The sequence below is a fragment of the Maylandia zebra genome, linkage group LG9 (assembly GCF_041146795.1).
Source record: "Maylandia zebra isolate NMK-2024a linkage group LG9, Mzebra_GT3a, whole genome shotgun sequence".
Taxonomy (NCBI): Eukaryota; Metazoa; Chordata; class Actinopteri; order Cichliformes; family Cichlidae; genus Maylandia; species Maylandia zebra.
In genome coordinates, this window is record NC_135175.1 from 1,234,541 (window position 1) to 1,253,087 (window position 18,547).

Here is an 18,547-nt window from a genome sequence, read left to right on the forward strand (position 1 = left end):
TTGGTACTTTTTCTCTTTATGTCACTCATTCGCTTATACTCAGGAAAGAGGGCAACTGGCATTAAATTAGCAAATAAAAAGTATGTCATCTTGAACTGTTTTATGGATTTTATTTTAAGACTACTTTGAGCGTATTCGTGGGGAGATAAACTATACAGACTAAAAACAGTGACATTAAATGAGATTCGATTATTTAAAATGTGGGAAAATACACTACAGACAGGTAGATGTTGTGAGCTTTAATTATCCAGTCAGAAAAGATTATTTTAAAGTCATCAACTGACTAAAACTGCCGAGGTATGAAAAACCTGTGTGGAGAAGACAAGTCCACCAATACACAATCAACTTGAATTTAACAGGGCAATAATTCAGGGCTCTATTCAGTTAGCCTATATTAACTACTGACATACTGTTAATCTGTGGCAAAAGCCTGTCAAACCTGTCTTACTGTACCTATTGAAAAAGTTAATCTTACTACAACTGCTTAGATGTAACACACATTTTTGATTTAATCTTGGCAGAGTGAGAGACAGAGCTCGTTAAGCAGGCAGGTGTGAGCCTGGTTGCTATAGTGACCGCACCCAAGGGCTCCATACACACGGACACAGACATGCACCTCACTTTTGCTGCTTAAAATGAACAGAAAAGTCAGGCCGAAACAAATTCTTCCCATATGAAAAGTAAAAGTCGTATTGACGAAATTCTTTCACCGTGAGCGACAGCAATGTCTAGTCTACTGAATTCTCAGTTTTCATGCCTGTGGAGTTTATTATATGGACGTGGTGACAGTGTAAAGACACCATGCTCTTCTGATTTTCAAACGAACCTTCTGAGCCATTTTAACATTAGAGTCTATGGAAGAGTTGGAGGGAGGAGGCTGTGCATTGGTGACATTTACGAAAGAACCATAACACCTAGGACAATAGTAAACACGTTGGATGAAAGAGGACAGCGATGGCTACGTTTTGAGGGTAAAATCATACCTGTAGAGCAAACGCTGCGGACACAGCAGCAGTTTTAAAAAAGATTTTAAGATTAATTTTTTTGCTCCTCTCACTCTAGCAGTTGAGCTGCCTCACTCTAGCCCCAACATTCCGTCCCATACACACCCATTATAAACTCTGAAACGGGTGAAAAAACATCATGAAACTTAAACTGGAACTGAAGAAAAAGTATAATAGATATTGAAAAAATAAATACAAGTTGAATAGTTGAATGTCTTGTCTTCGTTTTAAAGTTTGAATGGTGGCTCTATGTCAATGTATGTGGAAGTAGTAAGAGTTTAAAAATGAATAAGTTGAATGAGGATTTGAAGGGTCTCTCCATTGAAATACATTATAAATTTTTGTTAAATAAAGTTGAATAAAATTAAAAATATAAATGTTAAAAATGAGAAAAGTAGAAGCATTCATGTCCAAAAGAATAGGAATCTAACGGTGTTTGAATGGTTTTTCTAAGTTGAGCAGTTTTGAAGGAGTGAGATACCAAAAAACGTACGGAATATATAATAATAATAATAACTAGAAAGTGCATTTTCTGAAGAAACTGCAGTGTGAATGCTTGAATCTGAATGTATGCACTGAAATGAATTAATTGCTGAATTTTGAGTTAAAACTTTTTTAATGAGATAAAAAAAAAAAACAAATTTAACCTGAAAACAAAAGTGCTGAACTGTTAAAAGCTGAAGGTTACACAGAAGAAGAAGTTGGAAAAAAGCTGAAAATGTTTTAATTGTAAATTAGAAAACCCTAAGAAATGAGAAAAGAACCTTTAGAGTCAGAAAACATCTGAATGAATATTAAAAGGTCATATTCTTTGAATCACTGAATGACTAAAATGTGATCCCTCCACTTGGATCCACACAGTTTAAAACGTTTACATCTCTGAGCTTTGAAAGACAAGATGTTGGAAAGAGAACAACGATGGCGACGTTTTGAGGGTAAAATGATGGCTGTAACACTGTGGAGACAGCAGCAGTTGAAAGAGAAGTGTTTAAGTTGAATCTTGGTACAGTGGCAGAGAGAGCTCATTAAGCAGGCAGGTGTGAGCCTGGTTGCTATAGTGACTGCACCCAAGGGCTCCATACACACGTACACAGACATGCGCCTCACTTTTGCTGCTTAAAATGAACAGAAAAGTCAGGCCGAAACAAATCGCTCCCAAATGAAAAGTAAAAGTCGTATTGACAAAATTCTTTCACCGTGAGCGACAGCAATGTCTAGTCTACCTAATTCTCAGTTTTCATGCCTGTGGAGCTTATTATATGGACGTGGTGACAGTGGAAAGACACCATGCTCTTCTGATTTTCAAACGAACCTTCTGAGCCATTTTAACATTAGAGTCTATGGAAGAGTTGGAGGGAGGAGGCTGTGCATTGGTGACATTTATGAAAGAACCATAACACCTAGGACAATAGTAAACACACTGGATGAAAGAGGACAGCCATGGCTACGTTTTGAGGGTAAAATCATACCTGTAGAGCAAACGCTGCAGACACAGCAGCAGTTTTAAAAAAGATTTTAGGATTAATTTTTTTGCTCCTCTCACTCTAGCAGTTGAGCTGTCTCACTCTAGCCCCAACATTCCGTCCCATACACACCCATTATAAACTTTGAAACGGGTGAAAAAACATCATGAAACTTAAACTGGAACTGAAGAAAAAGTATAATAGATATTGAAAAGATAAATACAAGTTGAATAGTTGAATGTCTTGTCTTCGTTTTAAAGTTTGAATGGTGGCTCTATGTCAATGTATGTGGAAGTAGATACAGTTTAAAGAGGAGGAAGTTGAATGAGAATTTGAAGGGTCTCCCCATTGAAATACATGGGAAATTTTTGTTGAAAAAAGTTGAATAAAATTAAAAATATAAATGTTAAAAATGAGAAAAATAGAAGCAGTCATGTCCAAAAGAATAGGAATCTAATGGTGTTTGAATGGTTTTTCTAAGTTGAACGGTTTTGAAGGAGATAGATTACAAAAAACGTACGGAATCCATAATAATAAAATATAATAAAATAGAATAAAGATTAGAAGAACAATACTGTGAATGCTTTTCAAGCATTCACACTAATAATAATAACTAGAAAGTGCATTTTCTGAAGAAACTGCAGTGTGAATGCTTGAATCTGAATGTATGCACTGAAATGAATTAATTGCTGAATGTTAAGTTAAAAATTCTGAATGAGCTGGAAAATACAGAAATTTTCACCTGAAAACAAAAGTGCAGAACTTTTGAAAGCTGATGTTCACACAGAAGAAGTTGGAAAAAAGCTAAACATGTTTAAAATGTAAATAATAAAAAGATGAGTAATGACAAAAGAAAATTTAGAGTCAGAAAACCTCTGAATGAATATTAAAAGTTCAAATTCTTCTAATTGAAATGAACTTAAAAGATGAACAAAAATTCTGGAGAAAATACAAACTTTAATATACAGCATAATGTTTTTCAGACATATACACATGTGTATATCATGTTTAATAGTATTACATACATCAATTTGTTTTGTATGTCATAGAAAATAACATAAAAATCTTAAGTCATATTTTACAGCTTCTTTCTGAAAAGGACTAGTAGAATAAATAAAAATAACTAAATTAAATAAGTAAATAAAAATAATAAGCAAGATATGAAATACATGAAAATTCAACTTTTAAAACCACAATCCTGAACCTTTAAATTGTGTTAGTTTCTTAGAACATGGCTGAACAGCTGTTTCTATCGGTCTACTTAATCTGTCTACACATCTTTTTATTACTCATTCTTCTTTATGTTTTAATGTAAACAGAGTCCACACAGTGGTAAAAGAGAACTGTATAGAGATTTGTGAGTAAAGTCAAATGAAAGCGTAAGGTGGTGACACAGTTTAACACATGCAAATAATCAAATAAACACATTAGTCCTTTTTGTGAACATGGATAAATAAGTATCAATACAGCATTGTTCAGCCATGCCACTAAATGCTTTTTTACACATTGTTTTAACCTGGGCTCAGACACAAAGTCCCAAAATTAGTTAGTCCCTGACTTTGAGTTGTGGTTATGACTAATTATTATACACAAGGCTTTATCTATCTGAACTCTAAGGACACAAATATGAAAAAAAAAAACCTATACTTACCAGCTGATACCCCACACTACACACTAGGTGTGCCATGTGACCTGAAACTTTGGTACAAAATCATCATAATCATTCTGTTAACACTGTTTTTTAACGCTGTTTGTGTTGCTGTTCAGCAGTTTAAAATGTTTTAGATTGGATTACATGGAATGAATTTGAATTTTCTTGGGGGGTTTTGTGTGTGTTTTGTTCTTAGCAGATTTTTTCTTCCATACTGTTGAATTCCAGTTACCACATTTCTGGTCATATGACATCCCGAGTGCCCACTTAAAAAAAATCCCCACAGTTAATTCAACATTAGAACAAAATAAAAATATCCATCCATCCATCCATCCATCCATTCGCTTCCGCTTATCCTTTCCAGGGTCGCGGGGGGCGCTGGAGCCTATCCCAGCTGTCATAGGGCGAAAGGCGGGGTACACCCTGGACAGGTCGCCAGTCTGTCACAGGGCCAACACACAGGGACAGACAACCATTCACACTCACATTCACTCGCACATTCACACCTAGTGACAATTTGGATTAATCAATTAACCTATCCCCACAAATAAAAAAATAAAAATATGTTAAAGAAAAAAAGGTTTGCTCTGTGATGAAATACTAAATAAGCATACATTGTACAGAGCACTAACAATGACAACAATCCTTTAGCCTGTTGATCAGAGAGAGGCAGTCATTATGTCCATTTAAAACCTGTAATCACAGAGCACATCGTTTCTGTGAAACTATAAAGTCCCATATGATCCTCATCATGTCCAGTGACTTCAGAGTGGATCCTCCCTGTCATCCGGCCAGTGTTTGATGTGTGGCAAGCAGCACAGAAGCAGGATAGCTGAGGACTTTAAAAGAAGAGCAGAAAACAGGAATATGTAGTTGTAAATGTAAATATCAGTGATACTTGTCTTGTCAAAGGGAATAAAATAATGAAAATGTTAACTTACACACTCATTTAGGGAGGATCTTGACACTGCACAGAGGAGGCACAGTCAGTCTGACAATGATGGTGATCTCCAGGGATGTTTTCCTGCAGCAACATTCCTGCCAACTGGCCATATGATCCAGAGTAGTGGGTTTGTAATGAACAGAAAGGTGTATATGTTAGGTAGTGTGCACTCAGAGCTGGTCCTAAGAAACAAACACATCCTGTAATAAACTGAATACCTGTAGTAGTGCTGCTGCAAATATGAAGCCCTTCTATCATGAGTGGTTTCAAAGAAGGTGTTTTGGAGGCTCAGTCACAGAAACTGTGCCGTCTGTTCAGTCCTGAGTGTCTCAGCTCTGAAGGGGATGGATCACAGAGGGAAACACCTGAGTACAGACATTACAATACACTCTAACACTCCTAAGGTCAAGTGAAAACACAATTTAAACACTTCACAAAGAATGAACACATGTTTTCATGAAAATTATGTCATTAACCCTTTTTGTTGTGAGTAAATCTCACCGGCTGCTTGTGGGACAAGCTAGAAGGAGGACTTATCACAGAATCTCTCCTGTGCTCCAGATGTGAAGTCTCACGCTCTGATCGTATGGCGATGAAGATGGTGATGATGAAGTTTCTCTGATCTGTGGCATTACAGTTTCTGGCTGCTATGTGCTTCACATTGTTGGATTTTACATGTGAAGCTTGGAGAAGACACAGGAGGACTGTGTCTTGCTTAAAAAAAAAAAAAGAAAAAAAAGGAAACCTAACAGGAAAGGAAACCCCCCCCCCCCCCTCAACTCCCACCGTACCCCCCCCCCCCCCCCCCCTCCCACTCAACTCCCCAACCTCACACCATCCAATGTCTATACAAATGTAGGGTATCAGCTGGTAACAGAAAGCAAGTGTAACATATGCACTACATATGTAACACTGCTGAAACATTTCTGGCCAGAAATGTGCAGTTATCAACCCAGACCCACCCTGATGATTGCACTGGCCAGAAACATGATAAAAGCTCATAAAAATTTATGTTTCATAGTAAAATTGGTCCAAAAATATAATCGTATACTTTTGAAAAAGTTTAAAGTTTATAACAAACCAAAATAATAACATTTTTGTAAATAGTATTTCAAAATAGAGGCACACATAAAGTGGCTTAACTGTCATTATTGCTGTAATTAGGTTTGTTTGTTTGTTTGTTTTTTTAAAAAGCAACCTTTAGTCATTATTGTTCTCTCAGAAACAATGAAGAAGCTGTTGAACATTTATGTGTTGTGTAGGCAATCCTCTGGTCCACCCTCCCTCCCTCCCAGCCACAGTGAGACTGGGGCAGCCTGGCAGGATGTTGAAGCCTGGCTGCGGAGAGGATATGCCTACACTATTCATTTTAAACTGCTATATTTGATTTTTCTGACATTTATAGGTTACTGTTAGTGAATTTTAGATTTTCTGTAATAAATAAAATTGTCATCTTTTACTGATATCATTACTTAATTCATGTAATTGTATTTTATGTAAACAATTCAAACATTATACTGCAATGCAGGGCGTCAACTTTTAAATATCGCTCTACTTTATGTCTGTGAAGGTTCTCAGTCATCCAGGTCATCGTAGTCAAAGGAGCTTGCAAAGAAAAGCGTCTGGACTTCTTTCTGGAGTTCAAGCATCGCTCTACTTTCTTAAGTCATTCAAAAATATAGATATTACTTACTGTATTCAAAGATCTAGATCATGAATCATCACAGGACAATACACAGTATACTGGGTCATGGTAACTATGGTATGTCTTCATGACTCCAGAATGGAGACATCGAACTGACTGAGAAATGAAAATTAGGTCAAGCAGTGTGTTCTTCTCTGTGGTAGGGGCAGTGATGACCTGTGCGTATCCCCTAGACTCAAACAGCTCCAGGATTGGTTTGTTTGCACTGGATAAAACATTCTCATTAAAATCACCACAAACTATGATGGGATGACAGTCCATGATCTCCAATGAGTCTAATAGGCTTACCAGGTTTTTCAGGAATGGCCTCAGAGTGTAGTCTGGAGGTCTGTATACAACTGCAATCAGAGCACTGACTGGTGCTTCAACCTTTAAAGCCAGAAATTCAAGGTCAGTTACATTATGGATGTACTGTTTTTCATGCACTTGAATGTCACTTTTCACATAAACAGCAACTCCACCACCACTTCTGTTTGCCATCTGGGGAAAGTTTGTGTAGGACAGGTGTCTGTTGCGTTTGAACAAATTGTAATTTTCCAAGTGGAGACTCTCTGCGACAAAAGAGCCCCGCAGGTGTGTTTCTGTTAGGCACAAAACATCTGCTAGACACAATTCATGGTGACTTTTGATGTCATTAATGTGAGCTGGCAGTCCCTCTGTATTATGATGAACAATGGTGAAAACCTCTGACCTGCTCAGTGTTTGCCTCACGTGTAGAAGAGGCATCATGTCATCAAGGTTGGCTTGTCTCATGTTCTCAAGTGCTGCAGTGATTTCTGGGTTGGTGAATATTTTTTTCTCCTCCATATCAAGAAGATACAGTCCACTGAGAGACGTCACTCTACTGACAGCTACGTAGGCCATGCCGGGCTCAAAAATGCTCTTAAGAGAGACAACAGCTGATGTAGTTGTCATACCCTGTACCTTATGTATTGTACATGCAAAGGCCAGCTTCACTGGGAACTGTCTTCGTACCACTCCTTTCTGCTTCAGATTCTCCTCTGCTCTCTCAATGTACACCATGTCGTCTGCTGGTGTGCGGTTATTCTTTCCAGATGTCTCATTATCCATTTTAAGTCCAAGCTTGATGATGTGTTGGTCGTTTTCAGAGTGAACTACTCTAAGTAGTATTCCAAAAGCTCCATTAACCAAACCATTTTGTATGTCAATGTTTCTGGTGAGCATGACACGAGCTCCTTCTGCAACTTTCAGTGTGTCTGGTAACTCGTTTTTACCTCCTTTCAATGGTCTGTCTTGAAGTGCCATTCTGCCAGTTCTAGGATCTTTTCTATAATCATCTGCATGGATGTCAATGATATGAGTGTGGAGCAGAGCCAGTGTTGCAGAGTTGTGTGCATCCACTTCTTTATTAGTTGCAAAAATGTGCAATGCATCAGTCGGACAATGGGCTGGTTCAGTTATGGCCTGTAACAACAAATCTCTATCTGCTTCGCAAAGCTCATCCAACTTTCCTTTCACACGAATTCTGTTCAGCATCTCTGCAAAGACAACATCATCTTTCTGACGCATAATCTCAGTCAGAGTGATCATCTGAAAATGCTCCCGCCACAGGTCGATCTCAGACGGGTCGTGCACACAGAGAGGTTTAGACTGTCGCACTGGGGGTAGCTGATAGAAGTCTCCGACAGCAATGACTGACATGCCTCCAAAGGGTCTCCGAGTCCCTTTGATCTGTTTGAGTCTTGCATCTACATATGCAAACAGATGTCTTGACACCATAGACACTTCGTCAATGACGATTATTTCAGCATTCAAAAGTTCTGATCTGACTTCATCCAGCTGATTGCCAAGTCCCTGAATGGGAGGTTTTAAGCTTCTAGGCAGCTTGAGAAGAGAATGCAGTGTTGTTCCAGAAATGTTAAAAGCTGCAGTCCCAGTGAAAGCAGTTAACAGGACGGTGGGTTTTGATATGTCAACGTCGTCTGCATATCTGGGCACTTTGCTCAGTATCTTAGATGCTTCTGAGTAGATGCATTTGATAAGATGTGATTTTCCTGTTCCAGCACCACCATTAATATAAAAGAAAAACTGCTCTGGATTTAGAGCACAGACTCTTTTAATGCACCAGTCTCTAACTGCATAAAATATGCAGGCTTGCTTCTTGTTCAGATTCTGAAACATCTGACGTAACAATGTGGGATCAATAGCAGGGGGTTCCCTGATGGCTCTGACTTCTGTTGAAGCATCAGCCTGACGGCTGTAGTCGGGCACATCTTCCTGTTCATTTTCATTGTCTCGCTCTCTTTCTTGTTCAACAAGTGGCAACCTTACGAGATCTGATTCAGGTGCCAGATTACACCATTCGTCAGTCACACCTCTGTTCTGCTCATATTCCTCAACAGCGCTCTCGATCTCCTCACTGTTTTTCTCATATTTTTCTCTGTTTCTTTTGACAATGTGTTGCACGTACTCAAGATGGTCAGTACCTGGTAGCTGTACACAGCCAGCACCATAGAAAGCCTGATAGGTTGGCAACGATGGTGTTTTCAGTTCGTGGTCTGAACGATGAGGAAGGTACAGTTTAAGCAGTCTTCCGTAATATTGCTCTGGATGTTTTTCTTGTGAGCAGCGGTGAAATCTGATGATAGCAGGCTTATTGTTTTTGCGCCTTTGCACAAACCCCATCTCATTGAGAAGGGGCAAAACATCTTTACCTTTTTTCTGTTGGCCATAGACAATCCTGCAAGTAGCAGCAAAGTCTGCCATGCACATCTCCTCATACTCTGGTGTTTCAGGTCTGGCTTTGTATTTGTCATTCAAAGATGTCATCCAAACATTGGAAGACTCAGGTGTTGTGTTGTCCAGAACTGACAGGGGACGACTCATTTTCACAGGATTATCATCAGTTGGAATGAATATTACAGCACGTGAGCATTGCTTCATGTGAAGACCACATGCACGAGCAACACACTCCTGTGCACTGATCTCTCGCTTCTTTGAATATGCCTGCATGACGGCTCTCATTTCATCGCACTCATTTACACTGTCCTTATGGGAGTTCTCAATGACAGTTTTCAGGTACTCAGATAGCCCGCCCTCTTTTTTTGATATATATTTCATTAAATAATTTGCAGCACCAAAAGCATCTAAAACAAAGCTTATGTCGATATTACTGTTCCAGGCTTCAAGCAGATGTGGATTATAGCCGTTTATCCAAGAGTCTTTTGGATCACGCTTTAGTATGATCGTACTCCTCATGTTCATTTTATTCAGGTATCTCTGATATTCTGCATGTGTCAACTTGCATCTTTCCAAGAGCTGCTCTAAACTCATGGAAGCAGTTTCAGGTTCATTCAGCAGCTGGTTCAGTGGTCTGAGCTTGTTCTTTGCCGTTTCTACTTCCAGTGCATCATCCTCACTGGGTCTTGTGATCATTGTCTCATTGCAGGGTGGTTTGGGAAAACCAAAACGGCACCCGGAGCTTAAACTCCTAAAGCACGTCTTTGTGTGGTTCTTACTGTGTTTTTGCACTTCTGTTACTTTTTTGTACAGTTCAGGTTGTTTATGTGGATCAGGCAGCTGAGCTGTGATGTATTTGTTTATAAAATCAACAACAGTTTGCTCATCATCCTCCTCAAACACAGGAGCACCTTCTACCCACAGGAGGCAGTGTATGTGTGGGCTTCCTCTGTGCTGAAACTCAACTCTGTAAAAGTAGTCAATGACTTTGCCAAGTGGCTCTGCGGGAGATAAGAGTAAATCTCTGAATAATGCTTCAACTCTCTTGTCAAACATGCGCATTGTTGTGACAGGATTGCTTCTCAGGATGTCACACTTTGCTGACCAGTCGAGTCCTTCAAAATTCACTTGTTCACCTTGCTGCCTTGTTATTGCCTCGATCACTTCAGGCCAGCGCATTTCAGCAGCTGAAAATGTGCAAAAGAACGTGGGAGTTCCCAACTGTCTGATCATGGCAAAAAGATCCCTTGTTGTTTTCTCCCAATAGGCTGGGGTTCCTCTCAGAGGCTGCATGAATCTCACTGCATCTTTATTTCGCACCAGTTTCTCCACCTCATGTTTATCTTGTAACATGCCTGAGGTTATTTTTCTACCATCTCTGGTCAGAGGCTTTGCCTTCCTTAACTGTACTGTCATGCTGGATGTAGCCAAGTGTATTTCAGTCACAAACTGTGCAAAGAATAAATAGTTTGTGTCTTTGGCAAAACGATCATCAATGCAGAAAAGTCTTGATTTGAAATACCCACTGGGGGATACTTTGATCAGCCTTCTTTCATCAAGTGTGTTTTGGCCTGTAGGAAACTGCACAGGGAAGGCCATGGCCTCCAGTTTAGGTGTTTTGAAAAAACTTATTGGATTGTTTCTCTCTGCAGGAGCAACAGAGTAGATTCCTTCACTGAAACATAATATCTCCTCAGCCACATCAGGGGGCTGCAAACAGGACTCGAGTGCAAAACCACCATTAGTCAGTCCATCTGCTTGCTCTGAATCATCTCTCATCTGTTCATGCGATTGTTCACCATCACAGGGTAACATGTCAATGTCCTGTTCATTTATATTTTGTGCTTCACTCAGTGCATTTTTCTCACAGCTGTCAATTTCCATTAAATCAGCCTCATCATAATCGTCCTCATTCATGTTTTCATCATCATCATCCTCATCATCTTCATCAGGAAGAGTTGGATCACACAGCTCAGCATCATCTCTGATGCTCACATCCTTATACTGTGGATGAATCTGCTTGAGTTTATGCAGTGCTTGCACAAGTTTAGACCAGCTTACAGTCTGAAACAGCTGATGACCTTTGTAAGACAAGCGTCTCTTCAGTTTTATTCTCATGACCTGAGAATTAATTCTCAATCGAGGTAGTGTTTCAACAGTTTCCTGTACCTCTGATGGGACACAGACCACATTTCCTCTAATTGCTCTTTGTCTGCCTTTGGGAAGAGGAATGATCTTGGCAAATGGTATGCACTTGGCTATGAGATGTCTCTCCAGTATGTTGAGATCAGAAAGTTCAGCTGGAATATCAGCAAGATCCAACTTATTGGCAACAGCAAGTGCTGGCATGGATCCATTTTTAAGATGATCGTGGCAGGTGTGACAAATCCACTCTCTCTTTCTCTCATCGGGAACATTGCACTGCTCATTTCTGCAGTTTTCATCACAAACATGAACAAACTTTCCTGTCAAACATGTTGTAACTACATGTGGGTTTTTGACATAATTTGACCTTCTGCAGGGTCGTACTTGGTTTGGAAATGAAGCCTTGAAACATACAGTACATGGGTATGATGGTCCAGCTTTGATTTGTGATTTGAACACAGATATGGCCTCGTTGATCACACTGTTGTCACTCTCTTGGGTTTGTCTGTTCACCCATCTGTATTTCCTTTTTATTTTCATTGCACATCTCATATTGTGCATAATCCTGAAGGCAAGATTACTTTGATACCTGTCTCGCATTAGTTGTTTCATTAGTTGTTTGTGTCTTACTCTGAATGCGTTATCACGTGCATAACGCTGAGTCACTCGAGATCTCTGTCTCTCTCTGAAATCTGGGCTCTCTTGATACCTTTTAGTGATATAGTTTTTTTGTTTTTGTCTAAATTCAGCATTGTCACAGTAGCGTCTTTTAATATATTGTTGTTGTTTCTTTCTGAATTCATCGTTCTCACAGTAGCGTCTTTTAATATATTGTTGTTGTTTCTTTCTGAATTCATCGTTCTCACAGTAGCGTCTTTTAATATATTGTTGTTGTTTCTTTCTGAATTCATCGTTCTCACAGTAGCGTCTTTTAATATATTGTTGTTGTTTCTTTCTGAATTCATCGTTCTCACAGTAGCGTCTTTTAATATATTGTTGTTGTTTCTTTCTGAATTCATCGTTCTCACAGTAGCGTCTTTTAATATATTGTTGATGTTTCTGTCTAACTTCAGGATTGTTTTTATATGCCTCGCTTGTAGAAGATTTCTTCTTTTCTTTGTAATCTTTATTTGAAGCGTACTTTTGTCGTTCTTTCCTTTTTTGGTTTTCTTTTCTCTGATTTCTTGGTTTGTCTGATGCCATTAATCTTCTTTTCATTTTGCGCCTTTGCTGTTTATTAACTTTTGTCAGTTTATAGATTTTTTGTATAACTGTATCAGAAAGATCACAGTTAGCACCATTTTTTATTGCAGTCCTTGACTGACAGGAAAAAACATCATTTGATGGAAGGAAATTAAAGTCACTCGATAGTTCTTTGGTAGTTATAAAAGTAAATTCATTTTGAGGAGCTTCGTGTGATGTGAACTGAGTCATACGGACTTCTTGTTGTTTCTCCAGTGGTGTACAAACAGACATTGGAGAGATCTCAGTAAGATCAGTGGTTGTGTTTCTCCTTGGAGAAGAGGAGTTTGCTTCATCAACAGTTGTATCAGAGTGAGTAGGTGCCACAGCAGTGGCAGCTGTTGGTCTGCAGACTGTGTCTGTGATAGTATCACTCAGGTTGACTGTGCTCATACTGTAGAACTGCACAGGCTTCAGTTCATAGTTACAAGAGGGTGATATCTCCATCATTTCATAAGAATCTTGGATCCTCTTAATCATGTCACTGAGGAGTGTGAATTTCAGCATCACTGCTGTACCACGATTACGTGACTGTAGTAGTAGAGGAAGACCACTGGGTGTTCTGGAGTGTGGATCAAAGAAACCATATTTGCCTGATGTGGATCTGAACACTGCGATACACAATCCACTCATAATCAATAAGGCATACTGCACATCTGACAACAGGCAGCTCAGTCCTGCTTCTAAGCTGAGAAAGGTATCTACTGCTTCCTCTGGAGGTTCTTCAAATGTCCCATACCGGGAAGGCTGTGTCATGTCGACATCATACATAGACCAGCGAGCATCAACTTTGTCTGGCAGCTCATCGGTTGCCAAATGAATATTTTTAGGAAATCTTTTCTTGGCCTCTTTGTACATCACATCACCTTTATCCAAGACCAGATTAAGGTCAGCTGTAGTCATGTTATCATTCTCATGAAGGAAAGCAAGAAATGTGAGTGAGTTACATGTGCACTGCTTGTTTCTGGAGTCTCCATATTTGGGATGAGCCTGGCTGTGAGATGCACAGATATGTGTAACAGAGGGCTGGTTTTCAAAGTTCACTCTTTCTGCATGAGATGGTCCTGCCACATCACTGTGACGGCCTCTTTTTACAATATCAGCATAACCCACCTGTGGGGCACTTGACACCTCAGGTTGGTCTCTATGGTTTACCTGATGATCATTAAATTCATGCTGCAATCCAATCTTTACAGCATCTGCATAGGATACCTGTGGTACATGTGCAGGAACATGTTGACCTGCCTGTTTGACACCATCAGCATTGGTCTTTGCAGACACAAAGTCTTCTGCAGAGCTCTGAGGAAAATCACACTCAGCTTGTTCACATGTTGGTACTTCATGAAACTCATGGAACTTCTTCCAGCGTTGTTTTGCAGCTTGTGACTTTTTCTGCTTCCTTGGCATTTTTACACAAGTGTTTCTCTTAGTCTTTAGAAAATATGTTTATAAAATAAGAGTGGCACAGAGCAGGAGATGTTTTCTTTGTCTTTATATTTCAGTTTTTATTTCTCAGAAACAGATGTCTTTGTTTGTTTGACAGTTTGTCAGTCAAGAGAATAATATGCACTCTCTTTATTGGCTTGGCACAACTTAGCAGCAAGCGCAAAGTGAAAAACAGCTAGAGAGAAAATTTAGAAGAGAGAACAGACAGAGCAGGAGAAACACGGCTGGGAAATCACAATCAAACCGTGAATTAGAGTTTTCTTTATTTGTTCAGTTTGTTCTCAGGTAGAGGCAATATGCACTCTTTATTGCTTTAATGGCTTGGCGTTTTTCAGCAGCAAGCCAAGAGTGAAAAACAGGTAGAGAGAAAATTTAGCAGAGAGAACAGACAGAGCAGGAGAGACACGGCTTTAAATCAAACCGCAGAGTTTTCTTTGTTTGTTCAGTTTGTTCTCAGGTTGAGGCAAAATATGCACTCTTTATTGTTTTATTGGCTTGTACATTTTTCAGCAGCAAGCCAAAGAGTGAAAAACAGGTAGAGAGAAAATTTAGCAGAGAGAACAGACAGAGCAGGAGAGACACGGCTTTAAATCAAACCGCAATAAGATTCTTGGTTTGGCAAAATTTCTCACAAACCACAGGGTGAAATACAGATGGAAAGAAGGCAGAGACAACAGGTGGAGTAGGACAGAAGATAGAGGGGTTGGGGGGTTGGGATGTGAGATAGAAGACTGGAGATCTGGTCCTTGTTCTTCTTCTGCACACTGTGAACAAAAAACAAGAAAAAAAAATAATTTTAATAAAATTATATCACATGGTAATTGTATGAACTAATTGTGACTACTGAAAAAGGACAAAACAAATATTCAAGCTAAACTGTTGTCGGCTGCCATGTGCAAAAAGTTGCACAATTTGGCACTTTTTAAAAGAATAAATATTTAATTAAATTCAGCAATAATATTTTTAAATACAAATATGATTGAGTGAATTGTTAACTAATCACATGTAATGTGCAAAAATGTACGAAAAAAATATTTTAGCCCAATTGTTAAGCTGAACTTATGTGTATTTATTATAAAAATGTGTTTAAAAGGTCTAGCACAAAGTTTGAACCCATCACTTTAAAGCTTATATTAGTCAGATTATTTTTTTAAAATTTTGGTGTACTTCTCTAACAGTATGTGCACACCTACCAGGCAAAGCACAGATGTGAGTCAAGTTCCTGAAAGTGTAAGACAAGAAATAACATGTTAGTTGTCTGTACAGTGTTATCAGACTAACAAAAAAACAAAGCCCACACGACATGATACACTGAACTTATAGTCAGCAGGGTAATTATAGAGTAATATAGCACACCAGCTGATACAGCAGCCATTTTATAATTCAAACTAATTAACTGAAGTATTTATTTAAGTACTTATATAAGGCTACTGTTAGACTGTTACTAGCCTTAGCATCGCTGCTAACGCTAGCATTCCTGCTAGCGTTAGCACTTCAGTTAGTGTTAGCACTGCTGGTAGAACTAGCACTCTTACTGTTAAAACTGAGGCACAATGGCAATAATAAAGCTCATTTGTTACTTTTGTCTCACTGACCGCCAATAAATATCACAGGAATATCACAGGAATATTCTTTTTGTCAGTTAAAAACTGCTAAGGCTAGTGTTGGCACTATAGCTAGCGTTAGCATTGATGCTAGCATTAGCATCGAAGCTAGCATTAGCACTGCTACTAACAGCAAAAGTCATAAAGTACTCTTACTGTTAAAACTGAGGCACAATGGCAATAATAAATCTCATTTGTTACTTTTGTCTCACTGACCGCCAATAAATATCACAGGAATATCACAAGAATATTCTTTTTGTCAGTTAACAACTGCTAAGGCTAGTGTTAGCACTATAGCTAGCATTAGCATTGAAGCTAGCGTTAGCACTGCTGCTAACAGCAAAAGTCATAAACCTATATAAATGGTAGCAAAGGTTATTCTTTTTTTGCTTTCTTTATTCTTTGAACTCTGTTGAACTTTAAAAAGACTTGATATGTGAGTTTAAATGTCAAACATGTATTTTTACCATCATAAAACTAAAACAGTGCTGTACTGAGTGTATTGTACTTACCACAGCAGAGAGCAAAGCGGAATGACGGCAGTTGGTGCAGTGATTAGTTAAAGACTGATGAGGCGTTCAGGTGGTGCTTGGAAATTTGAGCATCAGTTTGAACATCAATAATGAGCATATATATTTCTCTGTCATAGAGAGACAGAGAAAAAAATACACAAGACTCACCAGCATACAAATTGGTACTTTTTCTCTTTATGTCACTCATTCGCTTATACTCAGGAAAGAGGGCAACTGGCATTAAATTAGCAAATAAAAAGTATGTCATCTTGAACTCTTTTATGGATTTTATTTTAAGACTACTTTGAGCGTATTCGTGGGGAGATAAACTATACAGACTAAAAACAGTGACATTAAATGAGATTCGATTATTTAAAATGTGGGAAAATACACTACAGACAGGTAGATGTTGTGAGCTTTAATTATCCAGTCAGAAAAGATTATTTTAAAGTCATCAACTGACTAAAACTGCCGAGGTATGAAAAACCTGTGTGGAGAAGACAAGTCCACCAATACACAATCAACTTGAATTTAACAGGGCAATAATTCAGGGCTCTATTCAGTTAGCCTATATTAACTACTGACATACTGTTAATCTGTGGCAAAAGCCTGTCAAACCTGTCTTATTGTACCTATTGAAAAAGTTAATCTTACTACAACTGCTTAGATGTAACACACATTTTTGATTTAATCTTGGCAGAGTGAGAGACAGAGCTCGTTAAGCAGGCAGGTGTGAGCCTGGTTGCTATAGTGACCGCACCCAAGGGCTCCATACACACGGACACAGACATGTGGACTGAAATGAATTAATTGCTGAATTTTGAGTTAAAAATTTTGAATGAGATAAAAAAACAAAAAAAACAACCTGAATTTAACCTGAAAACAACAGTGCTGAACTGCTAAAAGCTGAAGGTTACACAGAAGAAGAAGTTGGAAAAAAGCTGAAAATGTTTTAATTGTAAATTAGAAAAACCTAAGAAATGAGAAAAGAACATTTAGAGTCAGAAAACATCTGAAAGAATATTAAAAGGTCATATTCTTTGAATCACTGAATGACTAAAATGTGATCCCTCCACTTGGACCCACACAGTTTAAAAAGTTTACATCTCTGAGCTTTGAAAGACAAGATGTTGGAAAAAGAACAACGATGGCGACGTTTTGAGGGTAAAATGATGGCTGTAACACTGTGGACACAGCAGCAGTTGAAAGAGAAGTGTTTAAGATGAATCTTGGCAGAGTGAGAGAGAGAGCTCGTTAAGCAGGCAGGTGTGAGCCTGGTTGCTATAGTGACCGCACCCAATGGCTCCATACACACGGACACAGACATGCACCTCACTTTTGCTGCTTAAAATGAACAGAAAAGTCAGGCTGAAACAAATCGTTCCCAAATGAAAAGTAAAAGTCGTATTGACAAAATTCTTTCACCGTGAGTGACAGCAATGTCTAGTCTACTGAATTCTCAGTTTTCATGCCTGTGGAGTTTATTATATGGACGTGGTGACAGTGGAAAGACACCATGCTCTTCTGATTTTCAAACGAACCTTCTGAGCCATTTTAACATTAGAGTCTATGGAAGAGTTGGAGGGAGGAGGCTGTGCATTGGTGACATTTACGAAAGAACCATAACACCTAGGACAATAGTAAACACATTGGATGAAAGAGGACCGCCATGGCTACGTTTTGAGGGTAAAATCATACCTGTAGAGCAAACGCTGCGGACACAGCAGCAGTTTTAAAAAAGATTTTAAGATTAATTTTTTTGCTCCTCTCACTCTAGCAGTTGAGCTGCCTCACTCTAGCCCCAACATTCCGTCCCATACACACCCATTATAAACTCTGAAACGGGTGAAAAAACATCATGAAACTTAAACTGGAACTGAAGAAAAAGTATAATAGATATTGAAAAGATAAATACAAGTTGAATAGTTGAATGTCTTGTCTTCGTTTTAAAGTTTGAATGGTGGCTCTATGTCAATGTATGTGGAAGTAGTAAGAGTTTAAAAATGAGTAAGTTGAATGAGGATTTGAAGGGTCTCTCCATTGAAATACATTATAAATTTTTGTTAAATAAAGTTGAATAAAATTAAAAATATAAATGTTAAAAATGAGAAAAGTAGAAGCATTCATGTCCA

General features: G+C 38.6%; 2 long non-coding RNA genes across 2 annotated transcripts; both read right to left on the reverse strand.

Moving 5' to 3' along the window:
- Positions 1 to 3,715: 3,715 nt before the first annotated feature.
- On the reverse strand, positions 3,716 to 5,781 carry LOC143420211 (uncharacterized). Its single transcript, XR_013100029.1, has 3 exons — positions 5,280 to 5,781; positions 5,060 to 5,163; positions 3,716 to 4,957 (listed from the first exon to the last, which is right to left on the reverse strand). It is a non-coding gene; the product is annotated as an uncharacterized LOC143420211 (long non-coding RNA).
- A 9,176-nt stretch (positions 5,782 to 14,957) lies between these two features.
- LOC143420212 (uncharacterized) lies at positions 14,958 to 16,684 on the reverse strand. Its single transcript, XR_013100030.1, has 2 exons — positions 15,493 to 16,684; positions 14,958 to 15,063 (listed from the first exon to the last, which is right to left on the reverse strand). It is a non-coding gene; the product is annotated as an uncharacterized LOC143420212 (long non-coding RNA).
- Between the last annotated feature and the right edge of the window lie 1,863 nt (positions 16,685 to 18,547).